At 36.5% G+C, this 19334-nt stretch overlaps 1 protein-coding gene and 1 long non-coding RNA gene across 5 annotated transcripts in view; one reads left to right on the top strand and one right to left on the bottom strand.

The window, feature by feature from the left end:
- The window catches only part of GPC6 (glypican 6), an 807879-nt gene that overhangs the window by 639406 nt on the left and 149139 nt on the right, over positions 1-19334 (top strand). The gene's annotated exons all lie outside the window — the stretch shown is intronic.
- The window catches only part of LOC308188347, a 107802-nt gene that overhangs the window by 42699 nt on the left and 45769 nt on the right, over positions 1-19334 (bottom strand). The window lies entirely within an intron of this gene.

Genomic DNA, 19334 nt, shown 5'->3' with positions numbered 1-19334 from the left:
TTATTTGTTTTTCTGATAGAACAGACATCTTCAGATTAATGTATTTACAGCCCTCCTCAAGCTTTGTACAACCAGCAGTACAGGCAAGATTACAAGCTGGATTTTTGCACTGATATAACCTATTGAGCTGAACACCTAATACTTATCTGCAGGCTAACAGTATTTCAGATGTGCAGACTCATATGTGCCATATCAAAAGTTTTGCACTCCCTTGTTTGCTGCACACTCACTGACTGTCAGAATGACTATTTACACATTTTTAACTGGTATTCCTAACCTCATTTTATAAACAATCTGCACCCTTTCAAGATCTTTACACACCATGCCTTCTTGCAATCGCTTTTTACAGACAGAAATTTCAAATATACAACAGTTTAGATAAGTCTTTTTCAAGACTATCAGCTGGGAATAATATAGTAGCCTCTTTTAGAGGCTACTATTTTTTGTCTGTTGTGTACCATTTTCTTAAAAGAGTAGAAGAAATTGGATGAATAAAATGCCCCCACCTTACTTAGCTAGTAACTAAGCCAGTATTATAATAAATACATGGTCTTTCAAGTCTCCCTCATCAGAAAAGCATGCAAGAGAAAATCCTTCTGACATTGATCTATAATTAAGTCAAACGAAGAGTTAACTACAAAAAAAAAAAAAGAATATTTTGTTTTGAGAGTACAGGACAGTTCTACAGTCAGTGCTTGATCAGGTGATTCCTCATCTTTATTTTGACCCACTTTAGGAACTGATGGGGTTTTCCTGAAGTACATTTTTTGCTTATTTGTAGTGGAAGATACAGTTAGAAAGCAATTTTGTTCTTAGACAGTAGGAAGATGTTGTGTAATCAGAAAGCGATGACAGCTGAAGGTTTTTTATGTGGTTCTGTAATTCACTAATTAGAAAAGATCATCCTAGCAAACAGAACTGCCTCTTGAGATAATGCTTAATGAACATTTCAGTGACTGGACACCTTTAAACTCTGGTCAAGATTGCTGCAGTTCAGAAGATTGCATTCAACAAGACTGCATATTATAGCACGCAAATTAGTTTTAGCTTTCATTAAAAAATTTTGAACTGTTTAGCATATTTATATCTCTTGTATTTACATCTGCTGAAATAATTGAATTTGTAACAATTATAAGCCTGTGCAGATCTGTTTAACTGCGTGTATTGATTTTTACACTACAACAGTTTTACCTCATTAATAATAGAGTCTTTTAACATAATGCCTCCATGCAGGTTATCATTCTTTCAAGAATTGTCTGTTTGGAGATATATCCAGGACACCATACAGTGCAACATGTACAATACCGAATAACTAAATATTAGTAAAACCAGCTTTCTCTGAGCACAGCCAATGGCTTTGGGAAGATTCCTTGCAGAAAACTCCTGCTAGGGCTTTCTGAGGTTAAAAAAAACTCAGGAGCACTGCCGAAGATGACTAAACTTTCTTGATGATTTTGATCAATTCCTCTGTTTCTTGGAGAGGAGTGAAGAACAATGCACTGCCCAAATTAAAAACATAATGATATAAAGCTAGTGGCCATTAGTGAGCCAAAACAGCTGTTCTTCTCATCTTCTGGGATGTAGTCTGGGGCTCAGCAGCTGATTGCTGATAATACACCACTTTCAGGAAGAGCGGGGGATTTCTGCTTGTTCATATTATAGAATCACTATTTAGGACATGAAGATCTTTAACATTGAGGAACTGAGGATTTTAATGGGCTGGTAGTTGTTGCCATGGTGGAGCCTCATCACATGCTCTATCTTAGCAACAGGCTCTGTAGGATGGTGCATTTAGCAAGCCTTTAGTGAAATAAGGGTGGTGTGCTTTATGTTTCATCAAGGGGGTTAAAAAAAAAAAAACTTATCAAGTGCAATATATGTAGAAATTTGTCAGATCAGAAGCGACTGTTATGGAAATAATAAGATACTAAAGTAGCTGTTCATTCTTTTATTGTCAGGATAATTGAAATACTTTAAAGAAAAAGCAGTCTTGTGGGTATGGAAGCAATGCTCCAGTTTTAACAGTCAGTTATGCTTCACCTCTTTTCCTCTTGGATTTTTTTTTTGTTTTGTTGTGTTTTTTTTCCTTCTACTTCCAGAGCTCCTTATGTCTATACCTTCATGGGTTGATACAAACTTAGTATTCAGTCAGAAAAGTAACACATTCAATATAATTTCTTTCCTAACTCATTTTTTAAATTAATTTTCATCATTAAGATTGCCACATTCCTGCAGTTCTTTGGTAATGGTTCTGCCCTTCACAGAATTTTGTAATAGAAGACCATATTCACAGAAATATTTGAGAACATAACACTGAGTCTTGATACATTACCCAGGAACCAATAAATTAGGATTTTCAGTGTTTTTCACTTGAGCATATGGAACTTAAGAAGCACAAAGAACTTAAATACAATGAGTATATCTGATTTACAGGTGTCTGGCTCCCAGGGTGTCACTACATATACATGGTATGTAGGGAAGACACCTAGAAATGTATTACTCAGTAGCTAGCGTGCCATTAGCTAGATGTCAGAATTGCTTTATAGAGATTCCTCTCTACATAAATAGTGCTTCCAGCCTCAACATTACATCAGATTTAAGACTCCTTCTCTATTAACCTCAGTTGCATATGGACATCTTGGCATCCTTTTTGGATTTAGGCCTAAGTACAAGGGTGTTGTTTTATACTGCATGCTTTGCTAAATGTAAAGTGATGGCAGCAGGAAAACAGTTTGCCTGTCCAGTTTGGCCTCAACAGTAGTATGGAAATGATGTTTGGTTTTCAAGTCCCCATTTGTGCTGGTTTTTGTTTGGTTTGGTTTGTTTTCCTGCCTTTTCACATTAAATCACACTCTCTTGGCCTGTTCTACTTTTCTTTTTATTTTATACTTACGTGCTCTACCTTAATCCTGAGGGCTTCATATTTACAAAAGAATTGCTGATGCTAGCTTTGGAATAGAAGAAAAATAGCACATAGCTTTCATATTTTCTTAGATTCACATATTCTTTTAATTAGTAACTGTGGTAACATAAATCATTTCACCAAGCTGGATATTAAGTAGGAAAAAAATATATTAATTAAAATAGTATTAAGTGTAAATGTTTAAACTTCCCTTATAAAATAAGAAAGGCCAAAAGAGTAAAGAAAGGTAATCACTGGAAATTATTTCCAGTGGAAATTATTCCACTGTCTACCATATGAAGTTATGCTCACTTTACTAAAACCTGCATGAATGCAGCAGGAAGCTATGGGAAGCAGTAAGCAGCACAAAGGAGTTCTTCAAACATGTTTGCACTGTCTGGTTGTGCCTTTTGATTCTGGTCTTGCAGATTGCATGTTGTCTGGGGCTATAACTCCTTCACTGGGTGGGATATTCCATTCTTCATTTAACGATAGAGCTGATCTGAGGCTGAGGCCGAGCTGAAGAGGGAAAGGATCTGAATGACTGCACTGTGGGAGCACAGAGCCTGATTTTTTAGTGCTTCCTTCCTAGGCACTGGAACATGGGCAAAGCAGGTTGAAATCCAACCTTGCATCATTTTGCAGTCTTTCCCACTTGCTTTGTATATCTGCCAACTTGTAGATTAGAAGACGTTCACACCTGTTCTTTACATGACAGCTTGAGTGATAAAAGGGCTTGGATGAATTAAGACACCTCGCCTGCATTTTGCTGCCTCAGCTTGGCAGAGTGCCTTCTGGGCTTAAGTCTGCGTGCCCCGTGCTGCCTTGGAGCACCTCTGTCATAGCCTTGTTAGGACAGAAGCTTTCCACATCCGTAGCTGATAGAAAAATGAGTAACACATGATCCTCTTTTGCTAGAAGCCTCCTTAAGGCACTTTTTATTCCTTCTGTGAATCATTTTCAGTTCCTTGCTTTTTCTCTTTATCTAGCTGTCCTGAGTAGAGAGTTTACATTCTTGCCTTTTGCTCCCTTTTACAGAGAAGGAGGAGAAAAAAAATACTACCTTTGAGTGGGTTCCTGAGCACACCTGTAGACATAATGGTCATTAAGTTTAATGATTCTTCATTGTGCCTAATCTAGTGACCGGTACAGAAAATGACAAAATTCCCCATCCATAGATTGAAAAATAAATAAATAAATAAATAAATAAAAATAAACAGATTCTTTATACAGCTGATTAGAGCTCATAAATTGTACACCAGCAGAATCTCAAATCATCAAAAGAGAAATTTGAAAGTTTTTCTCAAAGATACAACCTCTTTCTGCACTTCAATTCAGGACATTTTGGGTCACTGGTCATTTGCAGTTTTTTCCCCTGGCATTTCTATATGTGCAGCTATAAAATTCCATGTAATGTCATTTGAGTGTTGAGCACAAAAAGGTGCATTTTATGGAGCGTGGCTACATTGGTTCCCTTTAGTGACAGGGCACTGTATATAATTATATATAGTGAACTTGAACTTAGCATATATGAAGTAGGGAACTGGAAATTATCTTTGAGATTCAGTTTAAACTTAGAATGTCTTGAGAGAATATACTGAGAAGCACTTGTCAGTCTCACAACATCTGCAGCAAGGATGCCTGAACAGAAGGGCAAATTACCGTTTCTACTTAGAGCATGAATGTATCACAGAGGGCCAAAGATGTATAGCATTAAGAAACACCTAATGAAATTCAATCTAAATTTGTGTAAACCATTAATCATCACGATTTGAGTTACTTTGGTCAGAATGAGACTTCAGCATACTGAAGAAGAGTTTACTGTCTTTGAATTGAAATTAAAATTATGATCCAGTGATCCAAGTCAAATAAATGAAAGTCCTTAGTGAGCAGTGTCTGAAGATAGTTTAGATTCTGCTTAGAATTTGGCAGCTTTGAAAGTGCATATCTTTTCCTGTTTGGAACAAGATAAAAGAGCTGCCACATGTTCTTAAAAAAAAATCTCATGAGAGAGAACTGCAGGCACCACCAGACAGTCAGATCGATTTGCTCTGCTCATCAGAGGTGTGGTACAGGAGATCCTTGCCCAAGCTGCTGCTCTGGGGAAGTAACTCAGGAGAAGAGGACAGTAACACCTCTCCTCAGGGGACTGAGTAAGGCAGGTCCTGCTGGGTCTGTGCTGGCCCACATACAGATCAGCCCTGCTCAATGTTCCCACTTGTTGGGACTGCAAAGTGGAGTACAAGAGGGGCATGGACATACCAGAGAGTACTGCAAAGGGCCACTAAAATGCATAAGGAACTTGAGCATCTCTCATAGGACGAAAGGCTGAGAGAGCTGGGACTGTTCAGCCTGGAAAAGAGAATGCTTAAGGGGCTTCTCATCAAAGTATATAAATACCTAAAGAAGGGCAGTAAAAAAAAACAGAGGCAGACTCTTGTCAGTGGTGAGACAATGAGAGGCAACAGGCACAAACTGAAATAAAGTAATTTAATAAAGAAATAAATAAATTACTGTAAGTATGGCTAAACACTGGTGCAAGCTGCTCAGAGAGATTGGGTATATGCAAAAAACAACTGAACACGGTCCAGGACAGCCAACACTAAGTGACTCTACTCTGAGCATGGACTTGGACAAGGAGAGTTCATGAAAATATTTCATGCTAGGAAGAAAGTAGTGATGTGAGATATTCTATTTTCCTCAGTCTTCTCCAAATTTATTCCCCAGAAGAAAAATACTACGTGAGTAGACATTCTGGACATACATACATTTTTCAAGTTGTAAAAAGCAAAAACGTTTGTTACGGCAAGCGGTAATGGTGAAAATTTTGAGAAATTGCTTCTAACAGATAAACGGCACAGCAGGCTCCAGCAAAATCCTAAAAGGATAATTCACCACTAAACATTCTGGAGCAGGAGAGTTTGTTTAATTTTTAAATCGCTATCATAACCTTTTCTAACAAAAGTTTCAGGGGAGACATTACTGCTCTCTGCAACTACCTGAAAAGAGGTTGTGGGGAGCTGGGAGTCAGCCTCTTCTTGCAGATAACTAGTGATAGGACAAAAGAGAATGGCCTCAAGTTGCTCCAGGGGAGGTTCAGTTTGGAAATTAGGAGAAATTTCTTCTCAGAAAGAGCAGTCAGGCATTGGAATGGGTTGCCTGGGAGGTGGTGGAGTCACTGTCCTTGGGGTGTTTAAGGAAAGGTTGGAGGTGATGCTTAGGGACATGGTTTAGTGGGTGGTAGTGGGGGTAGAGGGATGGTAGAACCAGATAATCTTGGAGGTCTTTTCCAACCTTAATGATTCCATGACTCTATGATGATTCTATTAATAATAATAAATAGATAGATAGATAGATAGATAGATAAATTAAATTAAATTAAATTAAAAAGGTTTCAAATTTTCAAGTCCATTAAATGCATCTTTCCTGTGTCTTAACTTTTTGTGTTGAAAGTGCCTGAGAGATTTTCTGAATATTCCTTATAGGTTTACCTTTTCCTTGATAGAAATCTAAGTGATGGATGAAACCTTTGTGCTCACATAAATTCTCATATTGCTGTTAGCAGAACATCTGTATGTCAAAGGGAATACCCTGCAGTATGGGTTTGTAGAACAGAGCCTCATGAGACTCGTAAAAAGATATCCTTTCAGAATGCTGCACAGAAAACTTCTAGGTAATCTTTATTTTATTGAAATATTCCTTATTTGACATAGCCATGATAATCTCGTCTTCTGAAAGAAACTCACTTATGAGATTTATTATGTCACAGACAAATCATTCTAGCAATTGTTCAAGGTTGTTCTAGGTATGTGGGATGGTAGGGATATGAACCTCTTTTTCAGTTCATGCAAGTATTTACAAAGATATCTGGTAAAACAAAGGATCCAATGTTATTTCTGAAAACTGTTATTTAGAAAGTGACCTGTGACAAACTGTTTATAGAATAAGCAGACTGAGAAAAGAGAGACATATAATCCACACACTTTGTAACTTCACCTTGACTTTCCAGGCCACCCTTTTGTCTTTACTGTTGGTTACTCTCATTTATTTGCCAACAAGATGAGGCTCCTTCATTTGCCTCTTCCACAGCTACCTTCTCCATATTTTATCACTTGCTTCTTGCTGCAAAGGAAATGCTGCCTGTGCTGCTCTTTGTACCCCAGGGTAGAATCGTATATAACAGCATATAAAAAGCAGAACTCCTAGATATTTAGTAGTGTCATAAAATACTCTGAACTTCATTTTTCGTACAAATTATTAGTAAAATCCTAGCACTACTGAATCAATGGAATTTTTCCCATTCACCTGAGTACAGATACTCCCATATCCATCAGTTAGATGCATTATTCACAGAAAGACACAACTATTTAAATCATAAACAATGAGGCATTGACAATTTTGCCAAAAGGCAAATATGCAATAAATAGCAATGATGTGATAAAAAATGTTGATGGCATACTAGTCTTCAAGTTCTCAACCATGTTTTAAGACCATTTTCTTGATTTCATTTGGTTTTTGTTTGTTAGGTTTGGAGGGAAGGTGTTAAAATAGGTCTTAAGGTGCTGTAAAGCAAAAACACTATCTCTTTAACACAGGATACTTTTATATAAAAGAAAGTATATTTGTAAAAGGAAATTAAAGAGGTACATTTTTCTTAATACAGTGTGTGAAAGCAGATTAATTTTATAATAATTAATCATATTTCAGTTTGGTCTTTGTATTATGAATTTCATTACTGAGAATAAGAAAGCTGTTTTTTTTCTGATTAGTGATGACTAATCAAGGCAAAAACTGTAACCCAATGTTAACAAGCAGTGGTTTCTCCCCTGTACTACCCAGCAGCAAGGGAACATTTAGAAGAATACAATAATCTAGTTTTAGTATAAATAATAGTGAAATTGCCTAGGAAATGAATCACTGTTCTCAATCTTTTTTTAATAAGAACTGCTCTCTCCTTGGTACGGTGTGCTCAATTGCCTTCTGTCTTTGCAGGGGTATTTTTTCTTATCAGCTTCAGCTTGTGTATCCAGTTGGAGAGGCTTTACCATTGTTATATTCAGAATGGATGTTTCATTTATTGCATTTTTACTTACTATAAGTAGACCGCTGCACTGATCTGGCATTTGAATTTGGACAAATTATGCTAAATAACAAATACTGCAATTAATCAGAGGCTTCCTTAGGAAGCAAAAAAAGTGTGGATAATCAATCTTCAAACATTCTATCTTACCTTGCAGTTTTGCACTTTTGATTAACAAATGCACTTCAAACCCCTGTTGTGTCTAGAAAACCTATATTTCCAAAGCTATCCAGCAGAAATAGGACAAAATCTCAAAGATCCAGGTTTATTTATACAGACTTCAGCACCTGATGAGTCTACTCAATTTGGATCCAAGAGTCTTTTTAAAATGTGAGTGACCTCTAGAGATAGTTGCATTTCTAGTCTTAACTGTGTGAACTGTATTCCTAAATTCAGTAGGTTCCTACAGACAGACCACAATTCACTCCATAATTTTTGTTGAGATGAATTTGGGACCAACAGTTTTGAATTACATTTGCATATCCTAGCTAGTCTCTGGGTTTCAGAAAGTCATTTTAGAAGCCAAAAACTTTGACTTTTGATTAACCCCTGTTGCAATCTACATTCCATTCCTTCTCCAACTCTGGAGAGGAACCTTTATTAAAATTTAAGGTAGCTTTCTTAAGTCAGACTCATGTATCCAAAATTTCCACAGTTAGCACATCAGTTCTGCATTCTAGCTTTTAGTAGGATATGATCTAAACTTAAACTCTTTAGGAAAAAAAAAATCATCATGATGTGGAAAGTCATCCAAAATGATGGTAGATAATCATAGTCATGTGTCACATAAGTGTAACATTTCTTTAACTTAACCACAAATTTCTTTGAATGTTAAATATATACTTTAAGATTTAGCCTGGACATCATCCAAAAATCCTTAGTTCAAATTTATACTGTTGTGTTTTTTTCCTTGTCTATCTCTGCTTATAAAATGGTTGTGAAGTAACCAATTTATTTATATCCAGTTAGTCAATTATGATTCATGCTTTTCTAATTTGCTTATTACCCTTTTTCAAACTTATACCAGATTTCCATTCTAGCAGTTCAGTCAGACTCAGAAAGAAAATTCACATTACTAACTTAAGATGTAGCATCCTTATCATTCTTTCCTTTAATTAAGAGTACAAAGATAGTAATGATTCTCTTGTCAGGCAGCTGTGACCTCAGGTTCTGTTAGTATTGTGTAATTTTGCTGAAACTGGATTGAATCTTTGACAGTAAATAATGACCTTCACTCAAGAACATTCCAAAGACTTTGTTAATGAGGATCTACAGCTTATTCCTCATGTTAATTTTGCAGTTCTATGTCTTTATTTTCCGTGACCTACAATTTTATTTTTTGCCATGCGAGCTATTGCACTTTCCTCATATAATTTTTTTGGGCTGGTTTCTACCACCGATCTTTGTTCTGTAGTTTATGAAAGGGCATCTGAAATAATAGAAAAGCACTGAGCAACAACATTTCTATTTTATTTGCTTAGAAAACAATAAATGCAAAAGCTTTATTGACTTTTCATTGCTTCACACCATGGCATTAAGCACTGACATTTAGTGTTATGGTTCTTACCTGCCTAACCTAGAACAGAACCCCAGTGAAACTGTAGTTATACATTTGTTTAGTATCAGATATATCAATAAAACTAAAGAGATTAGTATTTGGTAATACTCTAAGTCACTATTACTTAGACTTTTTATGATTCATTCCTCCATTTTCAGTGAAAGATTTAGGTAGGCACTGTTTCTCATATGCAGCAAAATACTAAAAAATGTAAAATACATTTTACACTGGAATAAAATTTGATTTTTCTTTTAAGCCATGGAAAATGTAAGAAGACATATAAGAAAGTGTGACAGACAGAGCGGGGCAGAGGAACAGAACTCAGAATAATCAGATAGGTCACAGAGAAAAACCTGGTTCTCCCAGTCTGTCAGAATGTTGTAATGACCAGGACAGTAGCTGTCTTCTCCTCCAGTTTTGTTGGTGATTAAAAAAAAAAAAATTAAAAATAAAAACTACAAAGTTGCCCTTGACCTGAGAAATTGCGTGGATGAATTTCATCAAAATGATTCTTCCCAAGAATCTCTTTTTTAGCAGAGTCACATTTTCTGATGAAGTAAAACAGGAAAAATAAAAAATAAAAAATAAAGAAATAAAATAAAAAAAATAAAAAATAAAAAAGTTTGATTAGTCATGTTGTTTTAAATGACTGACCAATTGCTGTGGACTAAATGGTCTGTAAATAATGTTCAGTTCAGATTAATAAGGACCAAATGTCATTGTTGTTTCATAGATACACAGTACTTTTGCTAAATATATGTGTCAGTTTAGTTCACCCATTGTGGTGATAGTCATTACAGATGCTAGCAAAGCTAGGAAGGCTTACCAACAGTATCAGAAGAGGGATAAAGAGTTTAGTGGTGTGAGGAGACTGGATGACTGACATTAAGTAGGAAAAATAGACTGTTGCAACACCACACCACCTCTGCAGTCTCCAGCTCACATATCTTGTATGCTGATTCTCCAGCAATGACTTAATGGGGCAAAGAGGAGACTAACAGCAGCTTGAGCACAGGACACAGGAGCATACTAAGGCATCTGGGAATACCTTCTTATTTGCATTTCATATGTCTGCCCTGGCTACATGTTAAATCCACTCCAGGGAAATCTGGTCTCAGAACTGTGTTTCTGCATCCACCAACAGAAAATGGGACCTATTTCATGTATCAGACAGAAAACTTTCTCTCAAAATATATGACTGTCCCCTTGGATATTTAACATTTTCTAAGTGGTGTTTTTTATCAGCCTCCTGCACTACATACTTAACTCAGCAACACTTCAATTCTCCCTCAGACTCTACTCATTGGAATCCTACTCACTTCTTTTTGTATCACTTCACACCCGCTCTACATCTGAAGCCCACTTGTGTATGCTCTTCTCACACAAGAATGTTTTTAAAAGAAATTAATAACATCATTTTTCCTTTCAAAATACTGCATTACACTTGTGGACTGTATGATTTACCCCATCATGCCTACACCAATCTTTTCTTTTATCAAGACTCTTTAGAGTGTAGTGGCCAAGGAAACTGAATTGTCATTTTATTCTGGGGTTTTGTTGTTGTTGTTTGTTTGTTTGTTTGTTTGTGTTTGTTTTTGTTTTGTTTTGGTTTGTTTTGTTTTGGCTGGTTGGTTGTTGTTGCTTGTTTTTTTGTACAGTGTAGTACCAAAGTCCACTGGGTTTCAAATTACTGCCATGATAATATTATTAATAATAATGAAAACACATTAAGTTTTTATTGGAATTTAATTTTGTTTTTCTTTTTCTTATTACTACCCATAGTCCCCAGACTTTAACTCCTGGTTCCACTCAGATGTGTGTTCAGTTTCTGTTAGTCGGTCTGCAAATCAAAGGATATTTTTGGAATTGTTGAATGATCAGAAGCCTGATGCTTGAACAGGTTCAACACTGGCAGAACACATTCATGATCCTGTGTCACTGAGCATAAATAGAAGAGGCCTATTAAAAAGGATTTATTAAAGACTGTTTAGGGGTATCAAAATAAAAGATGTATTAAAATGAGGAATCGATATGACAGTCCATACCTTATTACCTGTGTAAGACAAGAGGTAACAGGAAAAAACAGTTAGTTTTCTCATGCATAGAATTAAAGGGTTCGTGTGCTTCAGTAACTATGCATTTCAGCCAGATCTCAAGCAGAAAAAAAAAAATCATGATAGAGCCTCTTAGCTCGCTCACTCACTTAGATAAATATCTGTCGGAAATCTGATCCAGGGGGAACTTTTCTTCAAATTGCAGGCAAGTTACAGACTCTGCATTTAAGTAATAATAATTTAAAATATTTTAAAAAATCCTAAAGCAAACTCTGCACCTCAAACCTAACTCATGTTTGCAAAGTTATAGCTAACTCTGTGCCTGTGCCCATTTTAACCATTTGTTTTAAGTTGTTAACTACTACTACTTTTATGTATGTGATGAAGCGCAAAGTAAGTTTGTTCACATTACTAATATTCACATTCTGCCAATAATACGAATTGTTTCAAACAATAATATAATAACTGTGTTGTTTTGTGTTGTTGTTTTAATTGTTTTGAAGCATTTATGACTTTCTATGTACATTTTTTAATTTTTAAATTAAAACTCTAACAAGGTACAAACATTCACTTAACTTAGTGATGCCTTATTCCCTTGAGGTTCCTTACTGCAGTGTTGTCAGCTTATGGTCAGCCTTCAGCAGTATTTGTATGGAAAAAGGAATTCATCTAAAAGAAATTCATCTGCAGCTAAATTCAGCAGTGGTGGGGAAAAAAAGCAAGACCACCACTGAGGATGTGAAATACAGCAGCGAGACTCAATGGTGTATAGAAAAGTGCCAGAAAGTAACTGATAGACATACTGCACCTTATTAGTTCTGCTACTCATGAAAAAAGAAAAAAAACTGTTGATAGCTAATATTTTACAGTAACGTATTGCTGTTGACTTAAATAACTACACAGGAAAGTTCCTGTTTATTTGGAATTATACACTGAATTAATGAGTTGCAAATTGAAAACCAATCCAGCTTCAATAAATATCATTATGAGCAGCACTGGGTTTACCTACACAAATGTTCAAAGCAAAATTATTCTGTGACTACAATAAAATTTAGAGCACAGTTATGCTCCCTAAAATAAAAGTACTTAAAAAGAAGCTTACCATATGTTTAAAATTATCTATAGTTGCCTTTATGATCTGTGATAACAGTGCATATATTTTCTGGATTGCAGCACTTTAGAGGTTTTCCATTTTATTTTTATAGTGTTAGTGTACAATTCACCTCTAGCAATTTATAGTCAGGCTTTAAAAATTCAAATATTAAAGTAAAGAGTTTCTTTCTATGGTAGTGAGCAGTAATTTAACTTTACATTAAAATGGTGACTTTTTCACTACAGAGAAGCCCAAAATAGCTATTACTGACTAGTTTAATAAACTGTCATTGCACTTCAGTGCAACGACAAATTCCAAGCTGTGAGTCCTGCTCTAGGATTAGCATTGATGTTATTTTCTTAAAGAAAAAAAAAAAAAAAAAAAAGGAAGTTATGATAAGCCTGTTTATTCATGTATAGTATGGGACTTTATTCTCTTGTCTGAAATTAACAGAGTAATGTAAGGCCTAGATAATCTGAAGTTTCTGAAAGTGTGTTCCCCTAACCACCCGTGCCTTTGCATAGTCTGGTATTACTTCATTCTCTTTTCTCAGGTAACTCTGTACAGAAGAAGCCAGTCAATGAAACTTTTCAAATGACTGACACTGCCTGAAAGTGCTTGTACTCCATAGAAAGACAGCTATTGCCAGAGAGAAAAAATCATCTGTCTATGGAGATTTAACAAGGCTGTGGCATATGGAGAATTTCAATCAACACAGACCAAGACAGCTCACCCACCCAGTCTGCAAGTCACTCATGTCATAACACTTATCGGCAGGCAGTTGCATGCTAAAGACTCTCCATAATCAGGCTCCATCACAAGTTGACATGATCACTCAGCTATTGGCTGCAACAGATTACCTGAGCCATGGAATTCAAGAAACCTCGCTATGAGTGTGACCCAGAAGAGTAAACTGTGCTGTACAAACCCAATCACTTAGTATTCACTTAGAGATCTTTAGTACTGATTCATTGTTACAAGAGAAAGGAATCATCCTTTATAACCTATTGGTCTAGGAGGTAGATCATTGTGTTTGACGTAGTTGTCTTAGCTGTCAATGGAGATAAACAGATAGCTTCAGAGAGTAGTTAAATTCTTCTTGAGATAGAGGTCTGAGATAGGTCAGGTGAATCCCTTTCAGGATGCAATTATTTCTTTGTATTGATCATGAAAGAAATCCAAGTTGTGTAGCTCACACCTGCTATCCAGTGTGTACAGATCTAGAAAAATGTAGAGCTGAATCCTGCCAGAGATCTCTGTTGGAGGCAGTGGGAGTTTAATCAGATGTATTTACGTTAATACATTTATGCTGTAGACATCTAGATGTATCAAAATTCCACCTGAGGAATCCAAGGGTGTACCACAGAATCACAGAATCATAGAATCATTAGGGTTGGAAAAGATCTTCAAGATCATCTGGTCCAACCATCACCCTAACACCAATGTCACCCACTGAACCATGTCGCCAAGCACCACATCCAATCTTTCCTTGAACACCCCCAGGGACAGTGACTCCACCACCTCCCTGGGCAACCCGTTCCAGTGCCTGACTACTACCTTAACAGTAAGACAGAATAACTATGTAAGAAATATACCTTCAAATATAGAGATGTTTCCATGACATTAACTATTTTAAGATATTTGCTGTGGTTAATAGCCTCTGTGTCATAGTGCCTTGGTCTGTAAGTGTTCAAGAAAGATTCTGATCATTAAAAAGTAGGAATATACGATATTTTTAGATTATAAAATTACAAGATTCTAGAATTGCTATATTTTCTCTTTCAGAAAAAATATTACTTTCATTTGTATTGATAAGAGGTGGTTTGTTTGTGGTTTTTTCATCTTTTATTCATTTACTGCTAAGCTGAAAATGACACTAGTTTCTGGGCAAAAAGAGAGAGAAGATATTCCTGATAAAACATCTGAAGTCACTCTAAAATATTTTTGTTTTCATTTTCATTTTAATTTTATTCTTCTGAAATATTCATCTGGTAAAGAATATATTCTGAAATTATGTGGTAAGAAATTTTCTGTGTTCTTGTTTGGGATGAGTTTACAACATGTGATTGAATTATTCCTCAGGAACCTCCCCTCAGGAGCCATCGATAAACTCATGATAATTGAACAGATTGTGTCATATTATACTATGCTGTGGCTCAATGGACTTTGAACAAAGATACCTGTAGATGTACTTATGGGCACACAATCATGTTCAGTGGAAAAGACTTAAATTTTTGTGCAGACAGCCAGAGGTTCCTTCTTCTGTAAGTTTAATAACTGTATAAACTAAAAGTGAATTATTTTGTCATTACTAATGAATGAGATAAAAAGATATCACTGTCCATCCATGGAGCAGCCTGTCTTCTCTGTTTTTTACCATCATTTAAATTCAGTTCAATATCCAGCTAGAAACTTTTCCCCAGAGCTTATGATTAGGAAAGACAGTATTCTGCCAAAGAGCTATTTAAATCCTCTGTTTCAACTTTATTATGTGATATCAGACAACTTCAGAAATCCTTAACACCCAGTGTAACACTTCATAATTGTTCTCTGTGAGTTTGAGCACTTTTGTAGTTCTCTGCACAGAAATTCCTCAGACATCCCAAGGGCCAGATTAACACATATATTGATGGAAGTCTTCACCTGCCATAATGCTTAATAGTGCCCCATCAAAATCAGAAAGTGTATTGAGATATTTAGGAGACTATAAATTGTTAAGCCCTTAGGATACAATAGTCACTTAATGTGGCTTTGACTACTTTTTCCCTTCCCTGTCTCATCTAATTCCTTTCTGGGACCCAAAGAGTGTTCATGGTTTTGCATTAGGCTGTTGTTTTTTTTTGGTTGGTTGGTTGGTTGGTTGGTTTTTTTGCTGTTTTTGTTGGAAATACACTAAGTACAAAATCTTGGATGTTCTGGACTTTTTTTTTCTTTTTTTTTTTTTTGTATTATAGTTCAATTCCAATATTTGCATGGATCTTTTTTCCATTTTCTTTCCTCTTTACTTTATTCTTCATTTTGGAGACTGTCATACATAACAAACTGTGCTGGCACCTAAAAGGTGCCACTTTAATGAAATTCATTAATTCACTTTAATGAAATGAATTTCATTTCCAGCTCCTATGATAGATCCACAGTACAGAGAAGTATGTGAGTTTTCTGATGAACAATTACTATTTTATATGAATAAAATCAGTGATGAAAATTCTGCATTCTCAAACTTTTGTGAATCAGAGTAGTTATAACTGTTTAAATGTTGTGAAATCAGGGTCCTGATCTTAAGTCACATTAAATTCCTGTTGGTTCAGTGGGTTAAGTTCCCTGTTAAGACAGGTATTAGCACATGTGTATTTCTGCCAGTGTGTATAGCTACCAGAAGAGCCAAGGTCCTCAGCTGGCTGACTAAATAAACCTAAAACTTTCCAAATCAAGTCCAAAGTGATTTGGTCCCAAAGACAAGAGGTAAAATAAGAAGGAGCTCCCAGGAGCCCTGCCAACTCTGTAGAGTTGCTGCTGTTTTGTTCCAGGATCTAAACAATAGGTGTTATTTGTTGGTAACCTTTCTGCTCCTGTTGTGGTTTAGCCCCGGCAGGCAGCTCAGTCCCACACATCTGCTCACTCACTCTCCCCAGGTGGATGGGGGAGAGAATCAGAAAGGTTAAAGTGCAAGAACTCATGGGCTGACATAAAGACAGTTTAACAGGTAAAGCAAAAGCCACATGTGCAAGCAAAGCAAAACAAGGAGTTTATTTGCTGCTTCCCATGGGCAGGCAGGTGCTCAGCCACTCCCAGGAAAGCAGGGGTCATAGCATGTAACGGTGTCTTGGGAAGACAAATGCCATCACTCCCCTTCCTCCTTCTTTACCCCAGATTTGTAGCTGAGAGTAACACCACAATGTATGGGACATCCCTCTGGCCAGCCGGGGCCAGCTGTCCTGGCTGTATCCCCTCCCAGTTCCTGGTGCACCCCTAGCCTCCTTGCTGGCAGGGCAGGATAAGAACCACAAGAGTCCTTGGCTCCATGCAAGCACTACTTTTCAACAACTAAAAACATTGGTGTGATATCATCATTATTTTCATCAGAAATCCAAAACACAGCATCATATGAGCCTTTCCAAAGAAAATTAACTCTATCCTAGACAAAGCCATGACACCTCCTCTGCACTCTTCTTCCCCAGAGAACATGAAAGCTCAGATATGCCTCAACATCCCTCCCCCACTGAAATTAAGACAAAGGTTTACTCTTGGCTTCAGTGGGACTTGGCCTTTGCTTTGCAGCATCCAGATTTAGATCTGCTGTCAGTCTTTGAAATATGACTCTTTTTTCCTGCATTGATGATCCTTTTTCTCCTCAGTGCTGATTGCAGGCTGTTTTAGTGACATTTCATTACAGAGTCAGAAGGACATTTCCTCTGAGAGGCTTTTTCTTTGTGTGTTTACGTTCCAGAATCACTGAGTAGACAGTAAAGATAAAGATGCAGAAAGTAGATGAAGGCTAGCTTGAACTGGATATTGCTGGAAGTCACATCTCCCCTTGCCTGAGTTGCACATCTTTGTTTAAAGTAAAATTCTTAAAACTCTAGTCTGGCACTGGTAATGGAAGAAAAATAAACGGAAAGGGAAAGAGAATGGAAAGGGAAGGGAAAGAAAAGGAAAAGGAAAAGGGAAGGGAAATCTGAATGCATTGGTATTAAAAACGTATATAAAAACAATGCTGCAAACTGGAGCTGTCTGTCTGCTATCAAAAGCAGGCAAAAGTGTTTGGACAGTCACACCAGGTAAAGAGCCTCCTGCAGCAGTTACTTTTATGGCTCCCACTGCTGCTCCTTGAAGAAATCATTATGTAAAACTTGCTTCATTCTGCTTTTATACTCTTTTTTTCTTTTTTTATTCCTTTTTTTTCTTTTTTTTTTCTTTTTTTTTTCTTTTTCCCAGCTAAACTGCAGCTCTGACGTATTTTCTATTTATACAGTTTTTCTTTCTACTAAGATAAACAGATCTGGTTTTCCTGTATCTGTAGTCCCAGAAACATGGGTATCTAGAGAGAATTCAAGGGACCAGGTTTAACTGAATAGCAATATTACAATTTAATTAATTTGCTGTCTATCAAGCATTAAATCTGACCATGCAGTTCCTTTCTGACTGGCTGCCAGCTGGCGGAACTCAGCTGTCTGCTCTCAGCCCACTGCCCTGTGTCCTTTCACAGCTAGCCTGTTCTGAAGACACCTTACCTTCTTTCCAATTTTAAGGTTAACAGACTGAGGAAAGATGATTATATCAGGCATTAAGAGCTCATCTCCTTTCTTGGCTTCTCTAGGGAATGCATTCTTCCAGATTCATTTCTGTCAGCTAACAAAGTCTCTCATATCGAAGACCTCCCAGACATGAATGATGACCTTGAGTTCCCCTATGGCTCATTATAGCTTGTGGCTTCTCCTCTCTCCTACTGTATGTCTTAGATTTATAATAGGGTGTTTGGAAGGGTTGTGAGCCTGTGGCTTGGAAGGTAAATGGAGTAGATGTTATATTACAGCATTGTTTTAATCGGGGCAAGGAGGGAAATGGGACGACAGGAAAGGATTCAGTGGCCCAGGAAATTCCTTTCCGCGTGAACACACCTCTATCAGGTAACTGCCTGTCATGAGCAATAAAACAGACAGGACAACAGGGGTCTAGATTTAAGTTACCACAGTTTAGCAGCTTTTCAGTGCTTGTTATAGAGTGATATAATGGAAAAATCTATTTTTTATTATCAGGACATCATGTTGTGACCAGGAAAGCATTACTGTGACCAGTAATATCCCTTAAGGTTAATAAATACTTCAGTGGACAGAATAATGTGAGACTTGTTAGACTTTCTCTTCTGCCCTAACGTTCTGATGCTTGTCTAAGGTTGTTTTATCAAATACTCTCAAATGGAAGACCCTATAATTCGTGGTAGAAAAATATCTTATATCAGTCAAATGTCTCTGTACCAGCCCAGAGCTTTTGATCTGGTCTGCAGATAGATTTACAAAAACACAAAATCATAAATTAATTTCAGTACATAAGTAAGTTGATACAAATAGTAGTTCCAGTAATGAGATTGTTGTAGCTTTGATAGTTATCTCAAATATTCCCATAACGGAACATTTGGCTTAATGATTAGTGAAAACTAAATATTGTTCCTGTTTGTCTCCTTTGGAAAGTAAAAATTGTTCTCTTATTCAGAAACAAAACCATGATCTCTCAGCAATCCCCTGGCTGATGTGTTTCCAGCAAAAGTGTTTGGGTCACATATTATTCCAGATGTTACAGAGCATATGTGTATATGCATAGCACAGCAGAGAAGATTTGTACAATATGTCACAAATAACTAGGGAATACTTAAAATGTCATAACAGGATATCCTTTGACCTTTTTGATTTCATCATTAAAATATTTTAAATGTCTTCTTTTTTGGAAAGCTTTTGTTACAAAGTTGACTAGATATTTTATTTCCTCAATGTTTGAGAAAGGACACATTTTTTTGTAGAATTATAAATACTCCTAGAAAACTCCAAGACTCATTAGTGTCATGGTGCTTAGGTAGCTAGTAAATTCATCACATGCTCCAAAAAGGACATCTGTCTGTTCCTTTTAGGCACACTCAACTTTATTTGCATCTC

This window comes from Anser brachyrhynchus (assembly GCF_964034855.1).
Source record: "Anser brachyrhynchus genome assembly, chromosome: 1".
Taxonomy (NCBI): Eukaryota; Metazoa; Chordata; class Aves; order Anseriformes; family Anatidae; genus Anser; species Anser brachyrhynchus.
Note: the sequence above shows the minus strand (reverse complement) of the source record. Positions and strands in the feature narration are given on the sequence as shown.